The sequence below is a fragment of the Sciurus carolinensis genome, chromosome 2 (genome assembly GCF_902686445.1).
Source record: "Sciurus carolinensis chromosome 2, mSciCar1.2, whole genome shotgun sequence".
Lineage (NCBI taxonomy): Eukaryota > Metazoa > Chordata > Mammalia > Rodentia > Sciuridae > Sciurus > Sciurus carolinensis.
Window position 1 is genome coordinate 155411808 of NC_062214.1, and position 14517 is coordinate 155426324.

The 14517-nt window shown below is 41.7% G+C and overlaps 1 non-coding gene across 1 annotated transcript; it reads right to left on the reverse strand.

Annotated features, from left to right (window-relative positions):
• Positions 1-4834: 4834 nt before the first annotated feature.
• On the reverse strand, positions 4835-4907 carry Trnav-cac (transfer RNA valine (anticodon CAC)). Its single transcript has one exon. It is a non-coding gene; the product is annotated as a tRNA-Val (tRNA).
• Positions 4908-14517: the final 9610 nt, after the last annotated feature.

Sequence of the window (14517 nt, forward strand, 5' to 3'; positions counted from 1 at the left end):
CCTTGGATCCAAACAATATTTTCCAGATCCACTGTGACTCAGTCCAGCTCCTTTGGATTGAGTTCTACAGGGTGTCTAAGTGGTCCGTTTCCCTGGTCTTGCCCTCTGCATCTCTCTCTCAAAAACTATTGGATCAGGTTGTGGCTCCAGTAGGAGGCTAATCATAAATTTGGGATCATGGCCAAATAGCTTTACATGTTACTACAGCCAGCAGCAGGTGGACTCGTTAGGAGATAAATGGTTAAAATAATCTTGGTAAGACTGAGTAAGGGTTGGAAGTGGGTCGGACAGCAGTGGGAAACAGGCAGAGACAGAACCTACACAGCTGGGCACGTGTGCCAAGGATCTAAGGAGTAGAAACCAAATCCTGGGATGTATCTGGCCTATCGTGGAGAGGATTCAGTCCTGCAGAGCCCGTTGCCGGACTGCTGGTGCCTCCCAGTCTTGCTACAAGAGATAAAAACAGCAAGCTGCCAGGGTTTGCTGCTAGCAGGTCCTGGTGAGAGATCAGTGGGGCTCCTTTGAAGAAGGCACTCCAGCCAATTTGCCCTTGGGCCAAAGTAAACAAAGGAAAACTGAATAGGTGGAGAAAAGTCAGGAAAGGCAGAGAGAAAAAGAAGTCTGTAGGGAGAATACAGCAATCCCCTAAGGCCCAATATTCTGGAACCTCAAGGGAAAGGGCAGAGGTGAAGTAGCAGGAAAGGTAGGCACCAAAGAGCACCTTGCTCATAACTGTCCTGCTCACTCAGGCTCCTTTGTCACTGGTTATCCCACTACTAGCTAATTCCATTGATTGATTGAATTGCCTGTTTACTGTTGCCTTCCAAAAAGCAGACTCCCAAAAGGCGAAGGCTTCCAATTAACAGTTCAGTGGAATTTATTTATGATGATTTATTCTGTCAATCTGAGTACCAGCTCTGTGCTTGGAACTGTGCAAGAAAGTTGGATGGAATGGAAACAAGAGCTCATCAAGGTGACGAAGAAGATTCGGTTCAATCTGGAAGTACATCTTCTGGACACCGCTGGTCACCTGACAGGGAGCTGCTGCAGAGACAGGAGAGAAACAGAAAAATGCACAACACTGTCACCTCCCTGCAGGAGCTTTTAGCCTGGTGGAGGGAATCAAAGCTCACAAAGACGCAGAACAAGCAGCTGCTTATTTGGTTGCTAATAAAGTCAAAGGCTGCTTGGAGAGAACTGGGGACTTCTGTGTCAAAGAGCCTTTTCAGACACTCTCAGGGTTGAACCACACTGGCCTTTTTCATTGGGCGTCTGGAAAACAAGCTATCACAACCTCACTGTTTTCTAAATATTGAGATGGGTGGAACTTCTGGTCCTACAACCTCACCTTAGTTTCTGCCTCCCACCATAGAGTTCTTTCTAGGCTTAGCACTATTGAAAGGGAGGTATTCATAAGCATTTACAGGGTGTTTGGGGCCCACCTACCTTTTCTGCTCCTTCTCCCAATTCTGGCCACTTGCCACGTCTTGGTGGGCTGAGTGGTTTCACGCTTACTAAATGCCCCCAAGACATATGGTTTCTATAGTCATACTCACAAGTTACCCTTGTAAGAAAACTTTGCCAGCTCCTGGCTCAAGCTGTCACTGTGACCATCATTAAACTGAAGTAAAGAAGCAAGAATTAGGAACGGAAGAGCAGACAGGGCCCAGAATTCAGGTAGCAAGCAGGGCCAGACAGGGTAATATTGCCAAATCATGAGGAGCTATGTTTCTTGATGAGACTGTCATTGGTAAATCATGTTATTCTGGAAGCACATTCTAGGCAGGGATATTTGGGGACTGGATCCAAAGCCCACAAGGAGTAAGGAATGCAGGCCATTGCAGGAACCAACTCAACACCAAGCCTGAAGGGACAGACTCCTGTTGACACCAGGGATCAGAAGAGACTGTGCAGGCTGAACGGGAAATCAGATCTGGGAAAGCGAAGAGCACACAAAACAAACTAAGGCCAAGACACTGAGGTGGAATGAGGGGGAGGGCGGAGTAGGACCCAAGATGGGGATGGGGTTCAGCGCACTGATGTCTACAGAGAAGGCAAAAAACTAGAACAGTGGTGTCGAGGGACTGATGGGGAAGAAACACAAGAGGAACTCTCTGAGAAGATAGAGAATGCGTGTCCTAGGTGGCGGAAAAAGCATGGGCCACAAGGGCATATCTGTTTGTCAAGTCATTGGATTGTGTCATTGGGTGTGGTGGCACATGCCTAGAATTTCAGCTACTCAGGAACCTGAGGTAGAAAGATCTCAAATTCAAGGTCAGCCTTGGCAACTTAGTGAGACCCTGACTGAAAATAAAATTAAAAGGGCTGGGGATGAAGCTCAGTGGTAGAACACTGCCTAGCATTTGGAAGGTCCTGGGTTCAATCTTTAGTACCACAGAAAAGAAATTTTTAAAAAAGAAGAAAGTAAGATCTGAGAGCTAGGGCTATAGCTCAGTGGTAGAGTGCTTGCCTAGCATGTGTGAGGCACAGTGTTCAATCCTCAGCACCACATTAAAAAAAATAAAGTAAAATAAAGGCATTCTGTCCATCTACAACTACAAAAAAAATTTTTTTTTAAAGTTATGGGTGCTAAATATTGTTTTTATTTTGAGATAGGGTCTCACTAAATTGCTGAGGCTGGCCTCTAATTTGGGATCCTCTGCCTCAACCTCCAGTGTTGTTGGGATTACCAGCATGTGCCACCATGTCTGAATCAAGGTTTTGATTTCTAACTACCATTCCCCTACTAAAGGAACCAGGGGCTGGGGGCAGTGGTGCATGCCTGTTACCCCAGCAACTTGGGAGGCTGAGACAGGAGGATTTCAAATTCAAAGCTGGCCTCCACAATTGAGCAAGAATCGCAGAAACTTTGTGAGACCCTGTTTCAAAATAAAACATAAAAAGGGCTGAAGATGTGGCTCAGTGGTTAAGTGCCCCTCAGTTCAATCTCCAGCACAATAAACAAACAAACAAACAAACAAACAAATAAATAAAACAAAAGAAGCAGGGATCTTTGAGGTATATCTTATTCCAGGTCTGAGGCAGGGAAGGTGAAAGCTGACCCCAGAGCACCCTACGCTATTGTACCAAAAAATGAGGACGTGCTCAAAGAATGATGGTATATATTGATAAGACTCAGAAACTATCTTGAAGGGGCTCCCACTGGTCAAATCTGGGATGATTTGAACAAAATCAATAAAGTTTGTAATGAGTTATATCTCATTGAACAACATGAGAATCCATACTGATATAAATAAATAAGTAAATGGAGAGTAAGAGAAACTTCTTCATTACAAAAGTATGCCAACTAATAAATACGGAAGGCATGATGAAGGTAGAAAGTCATGAACATTTGATAAGAAACAGGATAGCTACAGAGTTGCAAAGTACCATCCAAAAGACACAAACAAAAATATGTATATGTCAAAACTCATTCTACTATCATGTATAACTAATTAGAACAAATAAAAAAATTTTTTAAAAGATAAAACAAAAAGAAAATTGTATGTGTATTGAACATGTTTAGACTTTTACCTTATCATGATTCCCTAAACAAAACTTAGATAGCATTTATATTGTATTAGGTATTTTAAGTCATCTAGAGAGGACTCAAAGCATATGGAAGGGAACATGCAGGTTATATGCAAATGCTACACCATTTTCTATCAGGGATTTGAGCATCTGTATATCATTTGCCATCCATGGGGGTCCCAGAGCCTCCACAGATGCCAAGGAACAAATGACATACTAATTAAAAAGGAAAACACAGGAACTTCACAGTGGCAGATACCACCTTAATCAAGTCATCAAACCTAGCATCTCTATATTGGTATAAACTAGTATCTAGTATCCTGTACCTCTGATTAAGATGTTCAGAGAAGGATACACCATTGGTTGTGGGATAATCCTGCCAAAAATGTATAACCTGAATCTGATTATGAAGAAACAGGACAAACTCAAATCGAAAGACATTCGACACATAACTAGCCTGCAGTCTTTAAAGCATATTAGGGACAATAAATAAAAAAGAAAGGCTGAGGAACTAATCCAGACTAAAGGAAAATAAACAGATCTGGCACCTAAATGCTGTGTGTGTGATCTTGGATTTGCTCCTAGATTTGGGAGGAAAAATGTAAAAACTTCATTGGAGCAAATGAGGAAATAGTGTTATATTAATGCTTAATTCCTGACTCTGTTAACTGTACTATGAATATCTTTCCTTGTCCTTGGAAAGTGCACACTGAAGTATTTAGCACTAAAGGGACACTGTATCTCCAACTTCCTCTTTTAAAAATTTTTTTTATTTGTTCTAGTTGGTTATACATGGCCGTAGAGTGCGTCTGGACACATTGTACACAAATGGAGCATAACTTCTCATTCCTCTGGCTGTACGTGGTGCTGAGTTTCAACTTACTATTGAAGAGTTTGGGGAGAAGTGTTGAGGCCTTTTAGAGGTATCTGGGTCCTGGAGGCACCATCCTCGTGAATGAATTAGTGTATTTCCTGTGAGCATAAATTAATTACCATGAAAGTGGACTGTTATAAAGTGTCTGGCCCCCTGTTCCCTCTCTCTTTCACGTGGGCCTGCTTGCTCTTATGCCTTCCTCTATGAGTTGAAGTAACACAGGCCCTCACTGGACAGGGCCATCTAATCGCCTAATCTTAGACTTCCTGGCCACTACAACTATGAGGAAAAAATAAATCTATTTTCTTTATAAATTACTCACTCTCAGGTATTCTGGTGTAGCAACAGAAAATGAACTAAAACAATTGGTGCCTCTGAATCAAGGACTGAAGAAGTTTCTTCTACTTTTCTTTTTTCTTTCTGTTTTTTTGGCAGTGCTGGGGCTTGAACCCAGGGCCTCATGCTTGTGAGGCAAGCACTCTACCAACTGAGCTATATCCCCAGTCTCTTCTACTTTTTTTTTTTTTTTTTTTTTTGTAAAACTGAAATTATAGCAAATTAAAAGGTCCTCCCCAAAGCAAACAAAACAAACAAACCTGTGGTTGCGGTCAGAAGCCAGGCAACCCTGGTACTAGCAACCAGGAGGTCTGTACTTCCTGCTAGGACCAGAGCCAGCCCAAAGTGTGGCATTCTAGGCCCTACAACAAAGGATAGGTGGCCACCCTCCTGGGTTGGCTTAGTTTGCTGGAACATGTATTATGCAAATTCTGTCAGCAGCTAGTCCACCAAGTGGGGCACAGTCCCTGGCAGAGCCCATCATGTCCTTAGAGCAGAGAAGCCTTACAGCTGTTTTGTGTCAGATGATTCATAGACACCAGGCAGTAAACAGAAAAATCATTGGTAAATGTGTGAATTGTGCTCAGATTTAATCTCTTTTCAACAAAAGTAATTAATGTTTAAGTCTACTTTTGTTATAGTCCTTTAATAAATAGAAGATGTTTGTATTTTTGCCAGGAGGCTTGAATTTTTTAAATTTGGTGTTCTTTACCAAAGAAGAGGAATCAGTTAAGGTTTTCCCATTTAGCAAGGGTTGTATTTAGGCTGAGGGTGAAGATCAGTGGGACGGCTCTTGCCCAGTATGCACAAGATCCTGGGTTTGCTCTCTAGCACCGCCCAGCACCCCATCAAAAAAAAAAAAAAAAAAAAAAAAAGTCTTGAAGACATGGACTTTCCCTAAGCAATTCCTCCCAAAGAGAAGCATATGTTTACAGATAACTCATTAATATGGCTTCTGTGACCTTTTACCCCAGGGTTTGCCTTTTACCATACTTGAATATAGTGATCTTTTTCTCAGTCATCTCTTTCTGGCCAGGTTTCTGAATTGCTAATTACATGATTTTCTTCATTTTTGCCCCCAGAAGCTTTTTAGGTCTTTTGTTTTGGTATTCATTTGTTGGTTTGTCTTGTTTTTGAGCAACTTGTGTGTTCCATGCACCAAAGGCCAATTAGCTGAAAGATAGGCTTCTTCCCAGAGTCTCTAGGAGGTAATCAACGGTCATTTTCTCAAAGCAAGAAAAAGCCAGTTTTGGACTCCCTCCAGAAGCCGATTCCACCTGGTAAGTTCTTCTGGGCCTCCCACTCACACCTAGGCTGTGCTTGGGAAGGGCCGGGGTGACTGAGCTGCTGGGGAGTAGGTAGAGATTCTGCTCGCCTTTCCTCTGCCTGCCAGTTGGGGGCATTTTGAGCTCCCTTGGGGCTCCTGCAGGACAGTGCCATCTGGGAGTACCTGACCAGTTTGCAGGGCCCTGCCCCTGGACAGCCTGCAAAACACCACACATTAAAGCTGGGCTGAGTCATCTGGGCGTGGTGGCTGTTGGTTGACATTCTTGCAACACAACAGTGCAGACAGAGAATCTAGACAGTATTTTGTAACACTTTAGCAAGGCCAGTTCATAAAGGCTAGCTCTGGGACTATAAAAGAACAGGTGAGCACACCCACTGCTCCAGAGCACGCTGAGTCAGCTCTATGGGGTCCACTTAGCTCCGGGCTTACCCTTCCAGGGTCCTCAGGCTCCATAGGAAAAGGGCAGGAAACCCGATTTATGAGAAAGGTTAAAGATCGGGGAAAAGTGATTGGGAAGGGACATCTCTCAGCTAGTCTGTTGCAAACCTCTGGCCTTTTTGCCTTTACTGTTGATCTCAGAATTTAGCAAAGCAGAAGGCAGCCATTCATACCCCAGGCAGAGTGGGGTGTTCTGGAACTGATTTGTTTTAGGGCATTGTTGATTCAGACTTCTAAGACTGTAAGACAAAAATCCAGTTTATTGGAGATAGTGGCAGCAGAGAGGTAGGTTGGCTGGCCCCTGGTGACCACAGACAATCTCACTCAGTGGGGCGCTGTTTCTTGTTTTCCTCACAGTTCAAAACCATTTCTTTGGTGCAATGATTTGAAGGGGGACAGCTAGTCCTGAGCCCAAACTAAACGTTGGTGCTTATGAGTAAATGCTTCCAAAGATCGAATGGGGGAGCCCACAAAGAACGCTGAGACTAACATCCTGGTGTGATGGCCACACCTGTCTCCAAATGGGACACCACCTCCCCATCAGGACATTGGCGAGCCTGGCATTTAATTAGCAATGAGACACTTATTTTCACTCCTGTGATCAAAGTGGGGAAATAGACACTCTCTGCCTTCTTGCCTTGGGTTATTTTTCTCCTGCCTCCTGACCTGTGCTGGTAGAGACAGTGAAGACATGGAAGAGGGAGTCCAGGAAGGCAAGAGAAATTCCTCTGTCTTTAGACAAGTTAATGTCCTGCTCCTATAGTTTGGAAGCAGGGCATGGAGTGGCTAACCTGTCCTCTCACTTGCTGGTTATTTTCTCTACCAAAAAGAGTGCGCAGCATTTCCATTTCTATTGAATATCTCTGTCGAGGGCTTGTGTATGGTCTTGCAAAAGTGTACTCGACAGCAAAGAGGGCCCGGTGTACACTCCAGCCTATGTACTTTTCCACTGTACTGTGCAAACCATGCTTGTCTTTTCCACTCGTTTGGAATTTTGGGTCATTTGGTCATATCTAACCACCTTGTACTTCTTAAATTTTCCATGACTTTTTTAAAGATTGCCAGGAGTGATTGTGAGGTCCCTGGTAATTCAGCTTTCATCTTTTATATATATTTGATTGAATTTTACATTTTAAATGTATTTGGATTTTGTATTTAAAATATATATTTTTTAAAAAATTATAAACTATAAAAATTTTAAACTATAATTAAAAATGCAAATATATCATTGTGTTAGCTACCAAATTGTAACAATGGAAACCCTGGTACATACAATTCACTCAAGAGGGAGAACTTGTGAGGCTTTTCCTCCCTGCATCTCTCTTGTTCTGTCTGTCTTTCACTATCTCTTTTAGCTAATTGGGCTTAAGCATGATTAATCTAAATAAAATGCACAATTCATGAGAGGATGTTTCATGAATTTTCACATGTACACACTCCATATAACTACTAACTTAATCAGTATAATGTAGTGTTCGGTACTCCTTAAGTTTCTTTGTACCCCTTTCAAGTCACTAGTAGCTCCTCCCATCACTATTCTGACTTTTTTTTTTTAAACTGGGGATTGAACCCAAAAGTGCTTTACCACTGAGCTTTATCACCAATCCTCCTTTTTTTTTTAAATTTTTTTTTTTATTTTTTTTTTAATTTTTTTTATTTTGAGACAGGGTCTCACTAAATTTCTGAAGTTGGCTTCAAACTTTGAATCCTTCTGCCTCAGTCTCTGGTGTCGCTGCGATTACAGACGTGCCCCATTGTACCCAGCACACTGTCCTCACTTCTATCACCAAAACTTAGTCCTGTGCCATTGATTAGAAAGTTTGCAGGTTTGCACTACCTTTTATGTCTGTTCCTATAACAATGTTCCCAGAACACAGAGCTCAGGCAACTGCTACACAGGGCTCAGGGGCATCTCTTGGTCTCCTATGGGTCATGCCTCCATTGACAAGTAAATACGTATCTGCCACAAAACTACACTACTTGTAACAAATTATGGATATTTTGTGTCTAACTTAGAACAAAAACCTCAATTGTTTTCATGATTTAATTTGGAATTTAAAATATGCTTTGGTTTTCTCTTTTTAAACCTGGACAGTTTGAAGATTAGACAGATAACCACACAGTTTTTAAAATATTCATTTACCCTTCACAAGTGTGTGTGTGTGTGTGTGTGTGTGTGAAATTAAATGCAGAGCTTGATATAAGATTGCAATGGTCATACCTATATTATTTCAAGTTTTGGCATTCATCAAAACAATAATTTTTCTGATAGATTGACTTTGTGAAAAGTTAATGCTAAATAAGTTTTAACATATATATCCATGAATTTTTTTCCTTCCTTCCTTCCTTCCTTCCTTCCTTCCTTCCTTCCTTTCTTTCTCTTTCTTTCTTTTCTTCTTTCTTTCTTTGCCTTTCTTCCTTCCTTTCTTCCTTTCTTTCTTTCTTCCTGTCTTTCTTTCCTCCAGTGCTGGGGATCAAACCCAGAAATGCTTTACCACTGAGTTACATCCCCAGTCCTTAAAAAAGTGGTTTTTTTTTTGTTTGTTTTTTTGTTTTTTTTAATTTTGAGACAGGCTCATGAATTATTTCTTTACTATTTTAAAATTAGAATCATAAGATTTATCTGAAAAAGTTATAACCCTAAAAAGTTTTTACAGGGGATTGAGGCATAGCTCAGTGGTAGAGGCCATGTATGAGGTTCTCAATTTAATGCCCCTCAAATGTTTACAACCTACACCCTAGGACATAATTTAGTCATAGAGACTTGATTGCTGTTAAAGTAGCTGGATTAACATGATTTATTCAGTTTATGATTTTCCTGACTGTCCTTGTTCGCTTCCTATCTTGATTGAAGCTCTTTCTTAAGTGATTCTTGTAGGAACAATGGAGCAATGAAGTTAACATTCCACCACTTCACCCAGAGATTCCTATAGGCCCCTTCCTTGTAAGCTTGATTTTTGAAGTCCCTTTTGGAGTGGAAGTGCGTGCGTGTGCGTGCGTGTATGTGTGTATACTGTTAACATTACTGGGAATTGTCATTTGTATTCCCTGTAGTTCAAAGGTGTTCTATGTTAAAAAAAAAAAAAATTAAAAATAAAGATTATTTTTGAAAGTCATTTCCTGAAATTAAGCGGGGGGGTTGGGGGGGAGGAAGGCCTTGGGCGTGAGGGCAGTGAGTCATCACCAAGCCGCTTGCAAAGAGCACGAGGCTTTGGCCGTGAGCTGGGGAAGCCTTGCTTAATCCTTCACAGGGCTCAGATCTGTGATCTATGCAGGATGTGGGAAGGGCTCAGTGGGAGCTCCAGGTCGTGCAGCAGGGGCTACTATAGGTAGAGGTCAGGGGCAGACGGGTCCCGGAATATTGGCAGAGCCATTCAGCAGCTGGGAAAATGAGCTTCAGAGAGTTGCCTGCCCCATCTGTGGTGGGAGTTAGGATGGAACCAATCCTAGCGTTTAGTGGGGTAAAACACACCTGAGGCCGTTGAACAGGGATGTGAACCGGATCAGGGAAAGAGGCCAGAGTCTGGAGGCGGGAAGTGGGAGAGGCGAGATGGTGGAGTGCAGGGGCCTGAGACCCCTGGGTGGATCTCTGGCTCCAAATCTGGATTCACTTAAAGCAATGTCAGAGCAGAAGGGCCTCACAGGCCCTAACCACAGTGAAAACGGGGACATTCTGATGAAGTCTGCAAAGTTCATGGTCAACAAAAATCCAACCCATCCTCTTCTAAAATTAGAGAAGATGACTTTCATATCCACCGTGTAGGTGGTGAGAGAGGGGGAGAATGATTTCCAGATAAACACTAGGCCAACAAATCCCACTAGAACTTCTAAGACGGAATTAAGGAAGTGCGACCATGAGAGGTCCCAATCTGTAGGAGAGCGCAGCATCGTCAATGACCTGTTCCAGCTTTTGCTGTGGCTAACCGCCCCATCATTTGCTGCCTTTGTTCACCGTTTCTCTGTAACTAGCAGTACGGTACAGTGATTAAGAGTGATCATGAGTCATCCGAACAAGGTGGCGCATGCCTGTAATCCCAGCGGCTCTGGAGGCTGAGGTAGGAGGATCATGAGTTCAAAGGCAGCCTCCGCAACTTAGAGAGGCCCTAAGCAACTCAGTGAGACCTGTTTCAGAATTAAAAATTTGAAAAAGCCTGGGGTGTGGCTCCGTGGTCAGACCCCCCCCCCCCCCCCCGCCCCCCGTGGGTTTAATCCCTAGTACCAAAAAAAAAAAAAAAAAAAAAAAAAAAAAAAATACTGATCACAAAGTCCATCTGCTTGGCTTCATAGTTCAGTTTTGTGACTTACCGTGAATGTGGCCAAGTTTTCCAATGTCCCTGCATTTCTAATTCTTTATCTGTAAAGTTTTTACTCCTAAGGTAAAAATGATTGAATAAAGTACTGCGTGTAAAGCCCCTGAATGATGGTGAGGGTGGAAGTAATGATAGCATAGAAAGAAATGATCACAACAAACCAAATGGCAGTCTCAGCCTTGTTCCAGGGTTAGAAGAATAGAGGAGAAGATAGGGAGAGCATCCTGGGGGCTTGTGGCCCAGAGGAATCTGAGAGGGCTTCCCACTGTGGCTACTCTCCAAGGGCCTCACTGACACAGGCTGATTCCTTCCCATCCTCTGCCAGAACCATCTGAGTGGCTGGTGTTTCTGGCAGGGCCCTGACCAATCCTGAACTTGGTGGTTGTATGTCTTTCCGTCATTCTCCTATGCCGCTCCTTACATCGGCCCCTTCTTCTAACTCCTCCTCTGAATTTTACTCATCCCTGCCTGGTCCTTCCCTCTCCCTGAGCCCCATGTCCAACAAATCCCCCATCCTGAGACTCTTAATTCCACAGAATCCACATGCCCCACTTTTCCCTCCCTACAGCTTCTCCTTGCCATTCAGACTCTTCTTACTGCCCCATGTGCTATGACTGGTCTCCCAGCCTCCAGACACCTCCGCTGCACCTTCATTCACTCTCATCCAGATTAATCATTGTAAAACTGAAAATTTCAAAATGTTTTGGATCATGACTCACAATAAGAAATATAGTGTATTTTACTTTACAACCCAGGACACACACATATAAAACTCACAGAGCAATATTGTATCTGATATATTTAAATTCATGATCTACTAAATGAACTTTGCAACCCAATAATGGATCATATCCCACAATTTGATAACACTGCTTCAAAGCCTAACTCTGACAATGTTGCAACTCCAGCAACATTGCTTGTCCCTATTATCCAATCAATTTAGTACAAGTTGTTTGACCTGGCTCTAAAGGCCTTCTGTAGGAGCACCCCATTTGTCTAAACATTTTATTTTTTGCCTGACTTCATGTAAGCCATTTAACCTCTCTAGGTCCTAGGGCTCTGATAGTACAGAATAGAAATGAAAATTCTTCCCTGAAGGCCAAAGGTAGACCAGATGGTCCATTTGGTTTCCTTTACCTATAGGAATTATGATTCTGAGATGGTAAATATCCAATATCCAATAACCAAACATGTCTCCTCTCTGGTTTTTGTGCACAATTATGTCTGTATTTTTGTTCATGTTGTTCCCTTTGGCCATCTTCTCTATGTTGAAATCCCATCAAGGTCCAGCAAGAGCAAAGGACACAGGAAGGAAAGGTCAGAATTTACTAAAGGAACACCAGTTGTCCACTAAGGCTGATATGTGGCATGTAGGTGAGAAGAAAAAAATGAAACTAAAGAGGTGGCTGGGCTGGATCATGCCAGATCAGGATCCTCAGGCTGAGATTTTGTCTTAAGAAGTGTCATGAATGAACTATACCATTAGCATAGACCAAATGCTTATGGGTCTCTCCACAATATCAGAAATTATTGAAAAACAATAAATTCACAAGATACACCACTTTAGTTAGTTGCTTTTCACTGAGTACTTGTGGATTACCTAGTAGTCTTAGGCTGGGTGACCATAAGAATTTTATTCCATTCATTCCAATCTTAATTTCTAATATGTGTAATACATCATACTTCACAAAATGATATATGTATATATAATATATATGTATGCATATATAACATGTAATATATAATATATATATTCTGTACTATATATAAATATAATAATATATATATTATAAATATAATATTATGTATAATAATTATTATTATATATAATAATTATTATATGTAATAATATGTAATAATTATATTATTATAAATATAATAATATATATATAGTACAGAATATATATTATATATTACATGTTATATATGCATACATATATATTATATATACACATATCATTTTGTGAAGTATGATGTATATATAATATAAAGACTAAGAAAAGGTTAAAGTGGCCATAGGGGTCCAGGAAGCTGCTCTGAGAGCAAAGATAGCAGATTCAAATGCAAGTTACCTTAGGTGATCAGATAAATTTTGAACCAGCATAAGCACCTATTCAGGGCACAGACCTATCAGATCCTGGAACTTACTCTAGGCCAGGGTCCAGAGAGCAGGCAGTTTCCAAGTAGGCCATTTTAAGCAAGAATTTCAAGCTCAACGGAAACCTGGGGACTGAGAGTCAGAGGTTCATTACCTGTTCATCACATGCCAAGACCACTAGACAGTCAGTGTGTCACTGCAACTAGTCTGGGGGTACTCCTCTTTTTATGGATCTCAGGTGAGGTGGTTGCTTCATTTGGTCGTCTGGTATGTTTGATAAGTTCATCACTTGGTTTTCCTGATATGGGTTTGATACCCTCACGCAAACATGAGCTTGTGATTTGAAAATTCACAGATGGTCATTGTTATTAGTACAACTTATTTATTAATTTGTGCTTTATGGTTGCACTAGGCAGATGGTGGTTGTTTATTTGCAAAAACAAGGTGTAAAGTCATTCCACCTCTAAACTTAATACACAAAATGTAGTCACTCGAGGCAAACTACTGCTTTATAAAATGGAGTAACTCAAGGTTAGGCATAGTCTGAAAACTACTGTTCTATATATCATGGAATAACTCAGAGTAGGATACAGATGGCTCTTCATAAGAGGTCATGGGGAGTCAGTGATAGTTTCTAAGCAGGTATGTCATGATCAAAGACAAGGTTCAAGGATTTGCCTGGAGCTGGAAACAGTAGAGTTCTTTTCAATAATAAAATTGACTGTTCCTGAATCTGACTGATGAAAGGACAGGCCAGATCAAGGACAGATCCTAGAAATCCAGGCAGGCAGCACTGGAAGGTTCAGCTTTGGCCACAGGTGGACATCCTGGGGAGCATGAGGAACTGTGTCAAGGTTTATAGGACTTGAGCAGATAGTTTCTGCCAGCTCTGGAAACACAGTGCGGCGACACAGACAAGGACTAGGACCTGCAAGCAGGAGCCCAGTTCCTGGCAGGGACAATGAAAGCAAAGTTTATGGCCAAAAAGTCAAAACTTTGTGTATGACAAATTCTCTGCTAAACACTCTGCTTGCTATTGGTCGTATTCCAAAGTCTGAAGTCCAAATGAAAAAGTACCAGCAAGTCTCTCTCTAAGGCAAGTAGCAAATCCTCTCTCCTCCTGGCACCATATTTGTGCAGAGTTAACCTAAATATTTGTTGGGTTGAATTGAAAAGGGATTATGGTTCTTGTTACCTCACAGATAACACCACTTGTTTGCTGTCTTCATGGACGAATTTTGTGTGTGTGTGTCCCGGGCCTTACACAAGAGCCTGAATTCCTTTCTAAATACCAAAGCTCGCTCCATGACTGATTAGACTGATAGTCTGATTTCATTAATAACCTAAATGCATTTCTAGCCTCCAGGTGCAGCTTTAGCAACTGATGATGGTGTGAACTGCCACAAGAGACTTGAGTGTTACTGTTGTCTTTCACACCAAAGGTTTTGAAGAGCATCAAGACCTCAGTCCTACAGTGAAACATTAACCATAAATCATCATGAGATTCATTTCCCCTCATGCAGGAGAAACCAACAGGATGATTATTTCTCTTTTTATACGATCTTTCAGATACAGATGTCCCCAACTTATCATGGCTCAACTTCCCTGTTTTTGACTTTGCAAACATGATACCCACTCAGTA